The 17,717-nt window shown below is 40.4% G+C and overlaps 1 pseudogene; it reads right to left on the bottom strand.

Annotated features, from left to right (window-relative positions):
• Window positions 1–3,812: 3,812 nt before the first annotated feature.
• On the bottom strand, window positions 3,813–8,396 carry LOC126949030 (actin-related protein 3-like; annotated as a pseudogene).
• Between the last annotated feature and the right edge of the window lie 9,321 nt (window positions 8,397–17,717).

Consider the following 17,717-nt stretch of genomic DNA (forward strand, 5'->3'; position numbering starts at 1 on the left):
TTGTAATCTTATCTCTTCTTTTTCCAATTGATTTTCCAGTGAGAAGTGACCAAGTTTGTGGTCATATTCATGATCTTGGGCTGCCAGATTTAGCAAATAAAAATACAATATGCCCAGTTAAATTAGAATTCCAGATAAAAAGCAAATACTTTTTAGTATAAGTATATCCCATGCCATATCTGAGACATATTTTTACCATACAATTATCACTATTTATCTAAAATTCTGTTTTAACTGGGCATTCTGTATTTTATCTGGCAATTCTATTTTCATCTGATTTTGCCTTCAGGGCCTGTCCCCACTGAATTAACATTTTCTCAAAGACAAACTGAGGAGATCAAGCTCAATCAGTCATTTTTTCTCCCTTTGTGGTTACAAGAAGTTAGTGCAGAAAGTTAAAATGTCTGATGAAAGTGAGTATTCTGGGGTTATCTGTGGTATTTGATATGCTCTACCTGACCTCTGAGGCTTTGTGCCTGTTATTTATGTCTGGAATTTTCTCTCCTCCCTTAACTCCCACTCTCTCTCTCTCTTGTTTCTTTAGCTTTTGATTCTTCATCAAGTTTCAGTTTCTAGGTCATTTCTTTCTTCTGAGATCCTTTCCCTGACTACACTAATATTAGGAGGAAGCATTTGTCCTCTGCATGCACACAGCGTGCTGAACTACCCACTTGGGAACTTGCTCATTGACCTTGGTCTATGAGGAGGAAATTGTCTTTCTAGGCCATTGTTGTGTCCTCACTTAGTGTCTAGCATAGTCCTTGAATGAATGAATACATCCAGAAGACTAGGAGTGGGGCCAGAGGAATTGGTGAACTTGAAGAGTCTCCAGTAAAAAATTTCATAAGTGAAAATGAAGGCAAACATGCTTGATTCTGGAAGAATGGACCACATCCAGAGGAGAGGAATGCTTTTAAATAGAGCAGATGCCTTTCAACCATATTGTTCTCTGGCCCATACTCCATGGAGTTGCCTAAGTCTCAGGGCAAGGGGACTGCAAGAAAGGGTCAGGTGAGGAACAGCCATTCTTCGAGAGCCTCTCCGGATCGCTGAAGCCATCACCAGCTCTGTAACAGCAGCTGATCCAGGAGTGAAGACTGTGCCTTTGGAGTGTGACCGTGGCACTCTTAACATGGGCAGCTGTGCTGTCATCTCTAGCAGGTGGTGCTGGTGTAGCTCACAACTTTGGATTCCTCTGAGACAGGCACTATCTCCTCCAGGAACTTGAGCAGGACAGATGAAAAGCACAGAAACCCATGGCAAACACAAGCATCAGTTCCAGCACCCCTCTCCCAGAATTCTTTGAGAGTTTTCTAAGAGGGGACTAAAGTTTTGGCAGAGTAGCTGGAGAACAAAGCCAGAAAATCCTGCTTAAAACACATGGTGACCCTATTTTTACCCCCTGGTTGGTGTGGCCTGGGAGACATCGACTGTATCCACATTTGCCAACTTCTTTGTTTAGAATACTCATAAATAAAGATGATGGCTAATTTTTTCTCCTGCACTCTACAGGGTAGGGTAGTTTATAGTTTCTCTCTGTAATTAAATTGTAGGCTCTGGAGGAGTGGAGAATTTTATGAGTCAGAGGAAAATCTGATAAACTGGCCTTGTCCTCATTTGAACAGGGTTATGACAGCATGTCACATAAGGGTGTTATTTACTAGTAATTTTTGGAGAAATAATTTGCTTCTTTTTTTTTTAATAGAATAATGCCTTCTAGTTAATCATCTATACTTTCTTCTAATTAAGATAGCCTATGGCTACACAAGACAGGAAAGGTAGAACTCTTCTTCCTGCTTTGGGTTTGGAGGAAAATGAGTGAATGCAGGGTGAGGTGATATGATGAACACATTCTGAGTTCACTTAGGACGGTAAAATTTTTTCTCCTCACTCTCTAATGCAATGCCAACATGTACATCTTCCTACAGAGACAGTAAGTGGAAGGAGAATGGTCAGTAGATGGAAGCACTGCTGTTTTGGTGAGTGGGTGAGGTCGCGGCAGCAGTTTTCTAACTCCAGTGGTTATGGCAGGTGGTGGGGTGGGTGGCCAGTGGGAGTGGGCTCGTAAATTGTAGAGTCCTTCCTGTGGGACATGTAAAGCCTTGGTGTGAAATCTTTGCTTAGCTAACAATACTGTTTATGACAAAATTTTTAATATTTGTTTTAACCTGTAGTTGAAAGGGAAATAGTTGTAATAGGGAGCAGAAGCAGGGTTACGATACTGACTGTGAGAGGAATTAGCATCTAATTTTCCTCTCAAATCTATTTGCAAATATGAATTTACATCAAGGCTGTGCCATTTGAACTCTGACCCACTTCCTACCACCCCCACTCCCAGGCTCACTTAATCTACGTCATACATTATAGCCACCTGGGAAACTTTTAATCCCCTGATCCAGGAGAACAACTCCTGGCTAATTAAACCAGAATCTTTAGGGTGAGGCCCAGGCATCAGCTATTTAATAAAATTTTCCAGGTGAGTCTAATGTCTAGCCCAGATTGAGAACTACTTTTTCTGGAATGTACAAAACTATTTGCAGACCCAGAGTGTTGACAATACAGACCAGATTTCAGAAAAAGACTGTCGGTCTCTGAGAGATGGCTCGCCACGAAGCCTGGAAGACCCAACAAGGTGGTGGCAGGCAGCACTTATGCCAGTCACTATCCCGCCTGCTCTGTATGTGTGAGTGCTGTGCCAACCCACAGGGTCAGCAACAGGGCCTTGGATATCACAAACATCTACACACAAAGAGACCAGCGCTTGGTTTAGTTTTCCTCCCCAGTATATTAGGAAAGCTTTTCAAGTTTTTTGATACTTGGTAACCTACTGAAGACATGTACATTACAGAAAAGGAAAGAATGAGCCACATTTGGCTCTCCAGATGCACTTGTGTGTGTGTGTGCGTGTGTGAGAGAGAGAGAGAGAGAGAGAGAGAGAGGAGAGAGAATGAGGGAAGAAGGGAAAGAGAGGGAAGGAATATGTCTCTTGAGGTTTAATTTTTCTCTAGGAACGCATCCTGACCAAGTATAAAGAGGAGAAGGAAAATCTGTACTTTGAAGAACTGCTGTCCTGGTGAATAGGTGAGATCACTGTGGCAGCTCTTTAGCTCCAGGGTGTGGCGTGCAGTGGGTGGCTAGTGGGAGTGGGCTAATGGAGTGCAAAGCCTTTTCTGTAGGACACGTGGAGCCCGGATTTGAAATCTCTGCCTAGCTAGGCTTGGTGATACGTGAAAGGGTATCATTAGTTACCTTTACCAGGACCTAGGGTCCATTCTCCTTGGGATCCTGAGATAAGTTAGGGGAGGTAGTGACTTGTTGACTTGGGAAATCTTTTTTTTTTTTTTTTTTTGAGACGGAGTCTCGCTGTGTCGCCCAGGCTGGAGTGCAGTGGCCGGATCTCAGCTCACTGCAAGCTCTGCGTCCCGGGTTTTTACGCCATTCTCCTGCCTCAGCCCCCCGAGTAGCCGGGACTACAGGCGCCCGCCACCTCGCCCGGCTAGTTTTTTGTATTTTTTAGTAGAGACGGGGTTTCACCGTGTTAGCCAGGATGGTCTCGAACTCCTGACCTCATGATCCGCCCGTCTCGGCCTCCCAAAGTGCTGGGATTACAGGCTTGAGCCACCGCGCCCGGTAGACTTGGGAAATCTTAAACAATTCTGTCGACCACATGAATTCCACTCCACCATGGCAGGCAGGCAATGCCCTGGCTTGAGACCAACTCAGAGACGGAAACTTCCATGATGATTTGGAAGTCTCAATAAGGTGTCTTCTACAGTATCCTCCCAATCCCACCCAGTTCATCATCTCACAACTCATATTCTATCAACAAGAGAGGCCAGAGGGAGAAGTGTCCACTGCGTATTATGTCCTAACAATGTCTCTGATAGCTGGTTGATAACTTCACTCTAGATCAGCTTTGGCCTTGAAGATCTCAGGTCGTGTACCTTTCACAGGGAGTTGATTCATTATTTTCTACTTGAGAGTCCTGAAAATGTGTAGTCAAGAAAGTATGAAAATAAGAAGGTTTTTCTAAAGCTGCCAGATGGAATGAAAGAAAGAATAAAAGGAAAGATAATTTGAAAATATCTACTCAAGGCCATTTCACTCAGAGAAAAATCATTTATTCGTGCTTGGATCACAAAGCAAGATTTGAACATTTCTCTTGAGTCATTTTCATTCATTTTATTTTACTATTAATTTTTTTTAAAAATTACAATCTGGCGTCAGCAGCCTCAGACCTCTGTGACCAAAATACATCAATGATCTTCAATATCACTAATTACTGTAACACTGTTTATACGGTCTTGCTGTGAGAACGTCCTGTGGGTCCCCTTTAATTTAACAAAAACAATGACAGGGTGACAGTTACAGCTTTCAGAGTGGAGTTTCAGCCTTGAGCAGCACTTCAGGGGAATGACATGGGACCTTCTTCATCCCATTGTAATTGAGCTACAATAGATGTATAGAGATCCCTGAGATTTAATTGTTAACATCAGTGGGGCTGCAGCTGTTATTTACCAGCCTGTGAAGCCCATTTTCTTGGGTTACCAAATGATGTACAGTAATTAAATATATCTTCATCAAGCGCTTACCAGTTTAACGTTGTATAGGCACAGCATCAGAATCTGTACTCATGGAACTTTCCATTTCTTTAAGGAAACACAGAACCTTACATAGTAAGGGAAAACAGTGTATGATATATATCAAGATAAACAGTTAAGGATATAGGTGGTTAGGATCAGTTGGGGAAAATTGCTTGGGATAAGTAGAATTTGAGAGAGCGGCCTGAAGGTTAAGAGGTATGAGAGAAAAGGTGAAGGATGTTGCATTCTGGGTGGGGGAATTGGTAAGCAAAGGTATGGGGGTGGGAAAGAGGATGTTATATTTTAGGGACAATGAACTGAATGTTAGCTAGTGTATTTGTTTCCTAAGGCTGCTATAACCAATTACTATAAATATATTCTCTCACAGTTCCAGAGGCTAGAAGTCCTGTAATGAAGGTGTTGGCAGGGCTGGTTCCTTCTGGTTCCATCTTCAGGTGGCTGTCTGCACTCTTTGGTGTTCCCTGGCTTGTAGATGCATCCTTCCCATCTCTGCCCCCATCTTCACATGGCCTTCTCCCTTGGGTCTCTGTGTCTTTAGTCCTTCTTCCATTTCTCTTTTAAGGACATTGATCATTGAATTTAAGGCCCATCCTGAATCCAGGATGGTCTTCCCCAGAGATACTTGATTTAATGACATCTGTAAAGACCCTGTTTACAAATAAGACCACATTCACTGGTGCCAGGGGTTAGGACTTGGATGTATCTTTTGGCAGAACACTATCAAGCCACTATAGATAGTAAAAGAGAATAAGGTTGAATGGATGGAGTGGTCTGCTTGTGTCAGTTCCTGAATTTTTATGTCATAGTGGGGATTCCAATATAAACTTCTCAGCTATCATTCAACAATGGACATTTTTTTTGGGAAGGATAATGAAATGAGCTCATGTGGGGTAATTTGCATTGAGGATTGAGGAGAAATCAATCTGAAGGCCAGAAGAGTCAAGATGCATGAACATGGACTAAGGACTATAGGTCATTCTTACCTGGCAGGGGAAATACCATGATCACTAAGAACCGTAGGTCATCGTTAGTAGTAAGTGGTGATTTGCATACATCATGTGGTGTCTTACTTAGATTTGCCTCTAACTTAAACCTCCTGGGTTCCTCCTATGGCCTTCAGTCACAGCCACGGTGGAACCTGTACAGAACTATATCTGTACTAGCAAAAATCATCGTTTGTTGCATCCTAGTATAATGTAGGTGGAGATGGAGTATATGACCTCTCAGGTTGTGGGAGCATCCAGTAGAGGAGCATGATGCTTTGAAAGCAACAGGGACAAAATATTTCTCTTTAATTAGCTAAGAGTTAGAATCAAGGAGAACCTGGAGTCAATGTGGCCAACATCAGGAGCAAACAAATTTGGCTGAGACATAGGTGTGCAACCACACAATTCACTAAGTCAGGAGACCACACACCTTATTTTTCCTGATGCCCACTTCTTCCCCTAAAAGTTTCTGTGTGCATGTCCTGCCCTTCAACTGTGTTGCAATTTTCTTGAGAATAGTGCCATGTTTTAAGCTTATATCCCTTTGGCACAATGCTGGGTGCAGAGCATATACTTAGCCAGTGCTTGCTTGCTTAATGGAAACAGCTACTGGCCTCCTTATGCTTTTCAGTATTACAAACAAAAAACATGAAAAAATCAAGGACAGTGATGAAGGTTTGCTGTAAAGTGGATGAATGACTCATAGTCATTGTAGATCTTCCTATTGCTCCCAACATTTCTGGGGCATAGACTGTTGACCATAAACGCTATGGTTTGCCTGATGGAGTCAGAAGAACAGGTAAGAAGGTGAGACTCCATCAAAACTCTCTTACTAAAGAGCAGCATCCAGGAGCACTTCAATTCTTTTCAAAAGCAACTGGAGTACAGAGATTGCATAAGATGTGTCTCTAAATCTGTTAGAACTGAAACTTACCATGAGAGCCCTAGACATTTAAAGTTATTCAATGTTTCAGCCTCTTTATTGGGAAAAAATAGAAATAACAAATTACTTTTGAGAACTAATGTTTTCATGAAAGTCCCACCAAAATCTGCATACATCTTTCTCAAATACATTTCATGTTATTGCAACAATTGAACAATACTAATGATCCTTTCTGAATTATTGTAAAAATATTTGCCCATAAATGTTGCCAGCTTGGTGTTTATCATTAAAGAGCAGAGAGGAAACAAGTCCATTAAAACCACCCCAAATCAGCTAATAGAGATATGAGCCCTGGCACTGTCAGTCATTCCTGCCATAGGAGCGTTAATAAGAGAGGTCAACATCTTCTTCCTCAGAAGTAGACAATTGTTTGCACACACAGCACCAGCTTCTCTGACTGCCCCTCACACACTGGGTCTGAGATACCTGCTTAGACATGTGAACTGGAAGGAAATCTCAACATGAGGAGGCTAAATAGTGTGGTAATACTGAAATGTTATGAATACTGCTTTTTTAGCACATGAAGTATAATTGGTCCAACAATCTTGCCTTTACTTTTTTTTTTTTTTAACAAGAAAAAGAATATGAGTAGACTTTATCTAAGATATTAACTTCTTAGTTCTAAAAGCACTTGTAACAAAAACCAAATTGTTTTTGTGGGGAGGATGGTAGAAATTCATAATTACTGGGATTCCTTGTCTCATGAATGAGTATTGCTAAGTGTCATAGGGCTACTTAAAAAATGCAGTTATTTATCTTTTAAATTGTTAAGCAAATACATTGCATAAAGTTGATTATTTTAACTATTTTAAGCATATATTTAAGTGACATTAAATACATTCATGTTGTGTGTGTATGAGGCTACTTAAAAAAATTTATCTTGGTCACTTTTTTCCTTCAAAATATAAAAACAACACTCAAAGTCCTTGCATATCCAGTTCAGTGAGGTTAATATTCTTGCAGAGAAAACTCTGATATCAGCTCAGCTCTAATAATTCTTTTTTTTTTAAACAGAGTCTTGCTCTGTCACCCAGGCTAGAGTGCAGTGATACCATCTCTGCTCACTGTAACCTCCACCTCCTGGTTCAAGAAATTCTCATGCCTCAGTGACCCGAGTATCTGGAATTACAGGTGTGCATCACCACGCCCATTTAATTTTTGTATTTTCAGTAGAGGTGGGGTTTCACCATATTGGCCAGGTTGTCCTCAAACTCCTGACCTCAAGTGATCTGCCTGCCTTGACCTCCCAAAGTGCTGGGATTACAGGCGTGAGCCACCCTGCCCAGAATGATTATTCTGATCATTCTGACTTGCTTCCTCTGCTACCTCTTAGGTAGTTGTATGAAGTCATGATTAGCAAATTCTGGGTGAAAAAAGATTTCAAGTCACAAAGATCTCTCATAACCAACGTCAATGGAAAATTCTTTCTTTGAGATTGCCCTGATTCCAGTGTACTGTTTAATCCACTTGGCCTATCTGTGTCATACTTGTTAAATTCTTTTACTAAATCTGGGCAGACATGACTATAGCACTCCTCTACTGCTGTAACTGTTTCCAGGGATTGCTCTGAAGGAATTTCTACTTCTCAGCCTCTGAACAGTTACTGAATGAAATATGTGATGCTTGCCCTATGATTGGAATGTGCTTATGGCAGTTGCCAACCCCATATCCTTCAGTTGGAGGTGGGACAGGAGTGCCACCATCTTTACTATCTCTTCCCATACCAGTCAATGTCGGTTTTCTTATTTGTTTTGATGCTCAGGATGCTGCTAATGCAAGAATAGCCTGCATGGCTGTGTATAAGCCTGGAATATCAAAGAACTCAAATACTATTTCGGCAGCATATTCTGTTTGCTGGAGCATTCAGTCGAAGTTTAGTCAAAAGAAAGTAATGACCTTCATGTTCTGCTTTAAGTGTTTAAAGATGACTTACTCCAAACCTTTCTTTCAACAGTCTTCAACTAAACCATGGTGGGTTCACCACTTCATGGTATATGTGGCTTTTTCCTGTTACATCATCCCCAAAGAAGAAGTCTACGACATTGGCTTTCTTTATGACCCACTTTTGAGATTAATTGCCTACTTTTGCTGAATTCTTGAAAGCAATACATCAAGGGATAATAAACTATTGTTCTATACTTGCAACATGTTCCAGTTTTGTATACTTAGTGCCACAATCCACCAAACACACTGGTAGGTGTCCCACCATCTTCTTTCGCTCCTGCTGCTATCACCCTTCCTTCCCTCTTGCTGCCCCACGGCTTTATCTGATCAGTACTGGTTTGAGATTGATGGCAGGAGATGGGGACTTTCTAACCCTCCCTAGCTGGATACTCTCTCTTACAACTTCTTCCTCTTTCACTGCCCTTTCCCAGGAACTCAAGATGGTCCATGGGTGCCCATGCCCCAGTCAGACCCAGGCCGGGCCCAACCTAGAGTATTCTGTATAATTGTTTTGAATGGAAGTTATAGGGGCAGTAGAATAATCCTTTGATTTCTAGATTATTATTATTATTATTTTTGCCTCAGTGCTTATTTTAAATGACCTAAAAGTCAAGCCTAGTCTAGACAATATTGGCAAGAATCTAATCTTGATAGATTAGAAATGAAGTATGAAAAGAGCCAAATGGAAGCAGTGCCTAGGCTAAGATCACCTAGGAATATAAAAGAGATGGCGATGGAGAGATACTGAATGATGCAACCAAGTGTGGTCACAAGTACAAATGTTTAGGTTGAAATATGGGAAGGAGGTGACATATCTGGAGAGGAACTGAGGAAGTAAGCAGGAGATGCATGTGAGGGGAAGTTGAGGTCACTATGTAAGATATGTTAGGTATATTTTGACTGATTAGCTCTCTGGGCAATACTGTCAAACTTAGATGAACATCTGAATGCCCTGTGGTATTAAAAAAAAAAAAAGATAAAGCTCTATGGGTCCTGCCTGAAACCTGTTGAATCAGAATCTCCAGGGTAGTTTTAGAAAGCTTTTTAGGAGATGAGTTGAGGAAGGTATATTTAACCCAGAGGAATAATTTTATAATGTTGCAGAAACTAGTTTCTACCTCTGAATAAAAGGGAGGTGGCCTGAGGAGGTAACAGTACCACCGACAAAAAGGACAGGGATTGTTTTTCACTCAGCAATCAGACTGTGGACTCAAGAAGGTAGTTCCGCATTGCTAGGGATGTTTAAGAACATGCAAGACAAACTCATGTGATGAAATGGGATAAGAGAGGAAGGCTTTGAGGACCTGCGCAGATCAGAAGTGGCTGGTGGGGGGACCCTGCTATTGGCCTGTTGTAGCTCTTCTGTGAAGAAGAATAGCTCTCCAGAGGAGGGGAATGGAGATTGATGATATGACAGTGCAGTCCAAAACAGAGTAAGCTTGAATAGAAAAGGCCAAAACACACACAGGAGTGGACTCAAGTCTTTGATGTTGTCACTGGAGATGTTGTCGTCTTGCCTCAGTTCCTAGGAAAGGAGAGTTGCTGATCAAAGTGAGATTCACAGTTGTGTACTAAGTGTTCGTATTGAGTTATAAGTGCACGCAAGGTGATGGCTTCATATATTCGAATGTCAGTATATCCCTAGTATTTTATTTAATCATATTAAGACTATAGTGCACCAAAAGCTCCATAAAACCAGATAGTTTGCTTATTTTGTTTGCGGGTATATCCCCAGCATCAATAACAGTGCCTGGCATCTGAAGATTACATATTGAAGATGTGGATCTTCAATAAGTGTTGAACGAATGAATGAATGAATCCATTGTTTAAAAGATGCAATCAAGAACAGCAGAAATCTGGCTGGGCATGGTGGCTCACACCTGTAATCCCAGCACTTTGGGATGCCGAGGTTGGCAGATCACTTGAGGTCAGGAGTTCGAGACTAGTCTGGCCAACACGGCGAAACCCCATCTCTACTGAAAATACAAAAATTAGCCGGGTGTGGTGTTGCATGCCTGTGATCCCAGCTACTCGGGAAACTGAGGCAAGAGAATTGCTTGTACCTGGGAGGTAAAGGTTGGTTGCAGTGAGCTGAGATTGTGCCATTGCACTCCAGCCTGGATGATAAGAGTGAAACTCCATCTCAAAAAAAAAAAAGAACAATAGAAATCCCTGAACCCAGATGAACCGTACCGTACCACCAAACAAGTCGAGACTGCACATCATCCTCTTCACAGAGGTGAATATAAAGTTGATATTGAAACTTGATCTCAGCTAATTGTTTATCTTCTTATTTATTCTCCTATTATTTATTGGGGAGATTAGTATTTTGAGTCTTTCTTCTTCCCAAATTAAATCAATTTTCAGAACTTTCATTTGTACTAAGTGTAAATAATGTCAAATACTTTATGTATTACTCTTCCAAGTGCATTACATTTTTTAACTTGAAGAGATGATGTCTTGGTATCAAATTTGAATAATCATTTTATAATGGGGAAAGATTTCCTTTTCAATGGTAGTTTTTTTTTGCTTTGAAATTCTTATTGATATTCAAAATTTAGAGAACTACAGTGCAAAGTGATTGAACATATATTAGAATGAACAGGGTATGATACTCTCAGCAGTAAAGAGAAGATATCTGCGGGCTTACAAGGATAGAATCTACATTTCTCCTTTCCTCTTGTGTTCTTGGAGTGGCAAAAGATGATTCTTTCTTGTTGTGGATCTAAAGGATATGTTGTATGTGTTGGCAATTTCTTCCCTTACTCATGAAGGAGTTATGCTAATAGTAACCAGGATCTAATGGCATCCTTGGCATTTGATTTGATTTTGGAGAGACTAAACCAGGTACCACGCCTCATCCAAGCAGCCATAAATAGCATTTGAAGTGTTTGCCTAACTGTCCATGGGAAAGGCCAACCATAAATTCTAGATATTCCACAGACCACCCAGAGAATTCTGGCAGGATACGCACACACACACACACACACACACACACACACACACACACACATATACACGAAACCACCACTAAGAGACAGCCACTCACGATTAGGCAAGTGATGGTCACCAGCCACTGGCAAACTTTGGCGAAAACATCAGTTATCATTTCCAGCTTTGGGGGTTTGCCTTGTGTCCAGAGCCCATATCAAATATATTGCTGCAATTAAATAGATTTTTTGCCACAGTGAGTTTCATTGGAATGTTTCCTTGCACTTCTCTGATGCATTTAAATGAGGTGAAAATATTATTTTGCTTTCTTCAGAGCCAGAAATGTAAAGATTATGAAGAACAGCTGTCATCATAACATAGACGCTCTTGGAAACAGTCTGTGACTTAAAGCAAATCATTTTCTTCCCATGTATTAATTATCTAACATTATGAATTTCTGCGAAGCCTATACAACCAGGCTTATGTTTTCTTATGCTGTTTTTATATTGGGGTTGCATGACAGTTACTTCCTATTTTCTTTTCAAGTGGGAAGATGGGTGGAAATTCTTTGTAAGCTGTAAAATGCCATTCATATTTAAACCGCCATAATTTCTAAAGTTTTTAAAATTGCATTTGGTACTATTTACAAGGGTTTTTAAAGTGCTTATGGATTATGTTTCTGGTAGTATTTCACTCAGACGATGTCTCCTGTCCAGTGTGCACATCTATAAGAAGAAATTATTCTGTCTGCTTGCATCGATCGCTGCATGCTCTGAAGAAAGCGTTCTGTAGCTACCAGCAGAATTCTGTGGTTCAAATAACGCCAGAAGCATTTCTGCTTAGATGATCGTATGAAGCCAGGTGGGATTAATTAGAGACACCATATGCTCACAACTGAGGCACCAGCTTTGGTTCCATTCCCGTGACTTCCTGGCACCACTGTTAAGCTAAGAATTCTAGCTAGTGACGGTGGAGTTCAGACTCACCACCCCCATCGGGAAACTTTGAGGAGAGTTTAAAGGTACTAGGGCCTATGCCTCTCCCTGTTACTGCTCTTTTGGGTGGCAGGTACAGGGCAGAGAGAAACCCTGTCCTCTGGGTGAGTGACGGTGAAAGGACCAAGTCTTCCGTGTGGTGATCAGGTTGGGGTGGCTCCTGCTGCTGCCACTAATCCTAGCATTTTGGGGTTTTCTCCCCACAGCCTTGCCTCCTGGATCTGTGGGAAACGTGTCCTGGTGCAGCCTCCTCAGGTCCTGACAGCTGGGCCTGGGTGGAATTGACTGAGGCCAAATCAAGGATTTGGGAGCAAAGAGCAATTTATGTTCTTGTCAAAGGCAAAGTTGACCTGGGATACAAAGAACTGTCTAAATCCTGTAGTCCAAAAAAAAAAAAAAAAAAAAAAAGTGGAGAATGAGAACTTTGCTGTGGAAGGTCAGCAACAGAGAACATAAAAGATGGAATAAGCTGAGTAGACCTTGGAGAGTCCTGAGGCAATGATGCATCCATCGCTCAATTTCCTTTTGGCCTGAAGTCTAATTTGTGAAAGCAATTTTCCTTCAACATTAGGTTTTCATTGCTTATAGCTCCTTACATCTGACACCTTGTTGAGTTGTACAAGGACTTGGGGACCCATCCAAAGGACGCTTTGCCTTTTCCTCCTCACCTTTACCAGGTGATTTTGATGCATTTGTGGAGGAGAGTTCCTGGTATGGAGGTCTAGACAGTGAACTTTGGGGAGTAGAAAGCTCCCATGGAAATATCCCAGGTTTCTATATTAAATGATTATTTCTAAAGACAAGTACATGCATATATATTTTGTTTACTTATTCAGTCCAAGTGATTAGACATTGAACAGTCAGCTTGGGCTGCTATAACGAAATGCTGTGGAATGAGTGACTTAAACCAGAGAAGTTTATTTCTCACAGTTCTGGAGGCTAGGAATTCCACGATCGAGGTGCCAGCAGATTCAGTGCGTGGTGAAGGCCCCTTACTAGCTCTCAGGTTGCCACCTTCTTGCTGTATCCCCACATGGTGGAGACGGAACTCACTGTGGTCTCTCTCCCTATTTGTATAAGGACACCAATCTCATCATGGGAGCCTCACCCTCATGACTACATTTAAACCTTGGGAAGAAACTACTTCCCAAGGCTTCACGTCCAAATTTATCATACTGGGGATAGGGCTTCAATATATGAATTTTGGGAGGACATAAACTTTTAGTCTATAACAAGGTGAAAAAAATAATGCAGTTGAACTGTGACTCAGTTTCCCCCTGACTATCTGGGGGATGCTCCAAGTGGAACGGGGGAAAGAAGGCAGGTGCCTAGTCAATGTGATTCTGGACTCCAGGTAAATACACTAATGAAATACGCTAGCCGAAGGGTCTTTTCTGTAGAATGCTCTTAGCAGGATATCCTTGAAAAAATGACATGAAAGCTGGGTTATAACACAGAGATGTTTCATAAAATGCTCCCTTATGGTAGGAGATATCACCACAAAACCTCCACCGGGGACCTCATCTTTCACTCTGGGCCGGAGAGTTGATGTCTGTCAAGAACCGAAAGGAGCTAGGGAACTGCTCTCAATGTCCCCAACTTCTCTCTGCTTTTCTGGAACCTGAATCTTTTACTGGATTACCTGACTCTTTTACATCATGATGAAAGCTTGACACTGGCTATAATATTGATTTGTGTGAGTCTGACCCTTTGTGTCAGATCAGGCAATAATAAAATACAGCAAATAAACAAAATGGTTCCAAGTACATGTGTTTGTCTAAGATCTACTTATTTCTATTCTTAGCTTTTTTGTTGTTGGTAAAAAATTGTCCACATACAATTTATAGAGAAGAATAAAAGACAGAAATTTTGATCAGGTTCTTTAAGTATTCAATGGATTATTTTTTCTGTTGTTTTATTGTGGTAAAATATACATGACATAAAATTTACCATTTAGCCATTTAAAGTGTACGAATCAGTGGCATTAAGCTTACTTGCATTCTTGTGCACTCATCGCCACTATCCATCTATTGAAGGTTTTCACGATCCCAGACAGAAACACTGTCCTCATTAAACAGTAACTCCCCGTCTCCCTTCCTCCTAGCCACTGGTAACCACCAATCTCCTTTCTGTCTTCATGAATTTGCCTATCCCAGGTACCTCACTTAGTGGAATCGTACAATTTGTCCTTTTATGTTTGGCTTATTTCACCTAGCATACTGTTTGCAAGGTTCATTCGTGTTGTAGCATGTATTATGATGTCATTTCATTTAAAGGCTCATTAATATTCCATTGTGTATACATACCACAATTTGTTTATCCATTCATCTATTGATAGACATTTGGGTTTCCAGGCTTTTGGCTACTGTGAATAATGTTGCTATGAACTTCGGTGTACAAAAATATCTAAGTCCTTGTTTTCAATAGTTGGCGAATATATTCAGAAGTAGAATTGCTGAATCATGTGGTAATTCTATGTTTAACTTTCTGAGGAGCCATTATAATGTTTCAGTGGCTGTGTCATTTTACACTCCCACTAGCAATATGCAAGAATTACAATTTCTCCACCTCCTTGCCAACACTTTCTATTTTCCATTAAAAAACCATTGTTACCCTAATGGGTATCTATTTTTAAGTGTCTCATTATTAAATAACCAAAAGGTAAATAACATTTTACTACTTTCTAGCTTGCCCCTCTGAGCAGCTAGTTCCATCTTTCTGGACCAGCCTCGACTCTAGAACAGTCCTGTCCCTGGAGTGAAACTGCCAAGCCTGCAACTGTTAAGAAAACTCCTTGGAGGACTTAGCTGATATAATTCCCTTGCTGTCACCTCCAACCAACATTTTTGGGTAATTGATGGGAGATTAACAGAGAAACTTGTGGGGCAATTTGGAACTACTAGTATGACTTCATTTAACAAGAACAGTTAAAGAATAATGATAAGTTTGCATCAATTTTCTTTACAGGGCCTTTCTCTAGTGTTCTGTCTGAATTGGCTTTGATTATCTATGCAGGTGAAGAAGGATTTGACATATGTTACCTGAGCCATTGCTCTGTTAATTGTCTTATTCTTTGTGTTATGATTTGCCTTCTAGACAGTTGAAAGGTAATATTTGTTTAATGAAAGTGATTTTATTTTCCAATGTGATTATTGATATTTTGAATACAATATTCATTAAGTATCATTGCTAAATTTAAATTGCTAATTGCTTAAATCTTCAGTGCATTAAAAGGGCGTGCACATTCTGAATGTCACAGCTTGCTTTTTATGTATTTACTTATTTGTTTTTGTTGCTAGCAAAACAAATATCTGCTCCCTTTAGATCTTTGGGGCTTGTCTGCTTCTGTTTACCATTGAAGCCCAAACATTCGGGCTGCAGTTGGCACTACAGAGATTGGAGGACGGGCTGGAGACTGTTCTCCCTCCAGGGTTGTTGATAAAGCTGTCAGCCAGGTTGTGGGGGTAGAATTCTGGCAACAGCTGTGTTCAGAATTTCTTAAGCTTAGCCAACTGGCAAGGGATATAATCAAAGGGAATGAATATGACAATCTAACTCCCTGTTACATAAACACACACACAAACATACACACACACACGCATGCACAATACATTCATGTTGATTCTGGGATATACTGTGAACTATAGCAATCTCTAAACATGTTCAATTTGAAACGCTGAATGCAATATGTGCTTTGCTTAACTTTTTTATTTTTTAAACATAGAAAACCTACTAAAGGTCTTAGGTCTGTCTTTTTGGGACCTTACGTAAGTAGCCAGTTTTGTAAAAATAAATCTTACAATCTTATAAAAAAGTTTAGGTCCATAAATTATATTCTGTATATTTTAATTGAAATAGTACTTATAAGGGCCTTCTACATGTTTTCATAATTTTTTCTTTATCATTTGTAAACTTACAGTGGGTTTTCAGAGCTGTGGATCATTTATGAAGGCTGGGGTAGGTTATAAATTGGTACACCTTTCTGGATTGTAACTTGGCAATATATATGAGAAGCATTCAGAGTTTGAATAACCATTGATCCAACCATCATTCTTCCACTATCTTTTCCTAAGGAAATAATGAAAAGTACGTGGAAAGATACAGTGACAAAGATATAAGGATATTCAATGCAGTGTTGTTTCTTATAATAAAACATGTTAGATTTAAGATAATATTATCTATGTAATGAGGTATCATGTAAGTATCAAAAAGGCTATGGAAGAATGTTTGAGGGTTTACTTTAGATGTCGACCTGATTGGATTAAGGAATATCTGAAGAACTGATAAAGCATTACTTCTGGGTGTGCCTGTGATGCTGTTTCCAGAGAAGATGGGCATGTGAGTTGGTGAACTGAGTGGGAAAGATCCATCCTTAATGTGGACAGGCAACTTTCAATTTACCGGGGGATCAGATAGACCAAAAAGGCAGAGGAACGGTGAATTCCCCCTTTCTCTCTCCTGGAGCTCCTGCCAATAAGGACATCAGAACTCTGACCTCTCTGACCTTAGAACTGTGGTACTTACACTCACAACTCCCTGGGTTCTCAGACATTTGGCTTTTCTGGTCTGAGGCTTTGGGACTTGGACTGAGCCATGCTACAAACATCTCAGGGTCTCCAGCTGGCAGATGACCTGTCATGAGGCTTCCCAACCTCCATGATCGTATGAGCCAATTTCCCTAATCTCTTCTCGTGTGTGTGTGTGTGTGTGTGTGTGTGTATTTATATCATCTGTCTATATCTATATATCTTACTACATCTGTCTAAATCTACACATCTTACATGGCATCAGGCAAAGAGAGCTTGTGTGGAGGAACTCCCCTTTTTAAAACCTTCAGATCTCATGAGACTTATTCACTATCGCGAGAAGAGCACAGGAAAGGTCTGCCCCCATGATTCAATTACCTCCCACTGGGTCCCTTCCATGACATGTGAGAATTGTGGAAGCTACAATTCAAGAGCTCTGTCTCTCTGGAGAACCCTGACTAATACAAATATTTAATGACAGAAAAAAATAGATGATATGTTAAAATTTTAAAAGTATGCTTTTAAACAATATGTATGATACCTACAGAGGAAGGTCTTCAGAGTATTGGGGTGTATATCTAAATTTCGGGATTATGAGTGATTTTTTTTTTGTTTGTTTTTTTGGTTACCTATCCTTTTGAAAATTTATGTAGTAAATAATTTTTTTAAACAATACCCAAAGTGGTCGTAAAAAATTTTTAAATGTGTCTAACATATGTATAATTATTTGCAACTCAACTTAATTTGTTATTAACTCAACTGTAGCTATCTGGTTAAGGGTAAAGTTC

Source organism: Macaca thibetana, chromosome 2 (assembly GCF_024542745.1).
Source record: "Macaca thibetana thibetana isolate TM-01 chromosome 2, ASM2454274v1, whole genome shotgun sequence".
Classification (NCBI taxonomy): Eukaryota; Metazoa; Chordata; class Mammalia; order Primates; family Cercopithecidae; genus Macaca; species Macaca thibetana.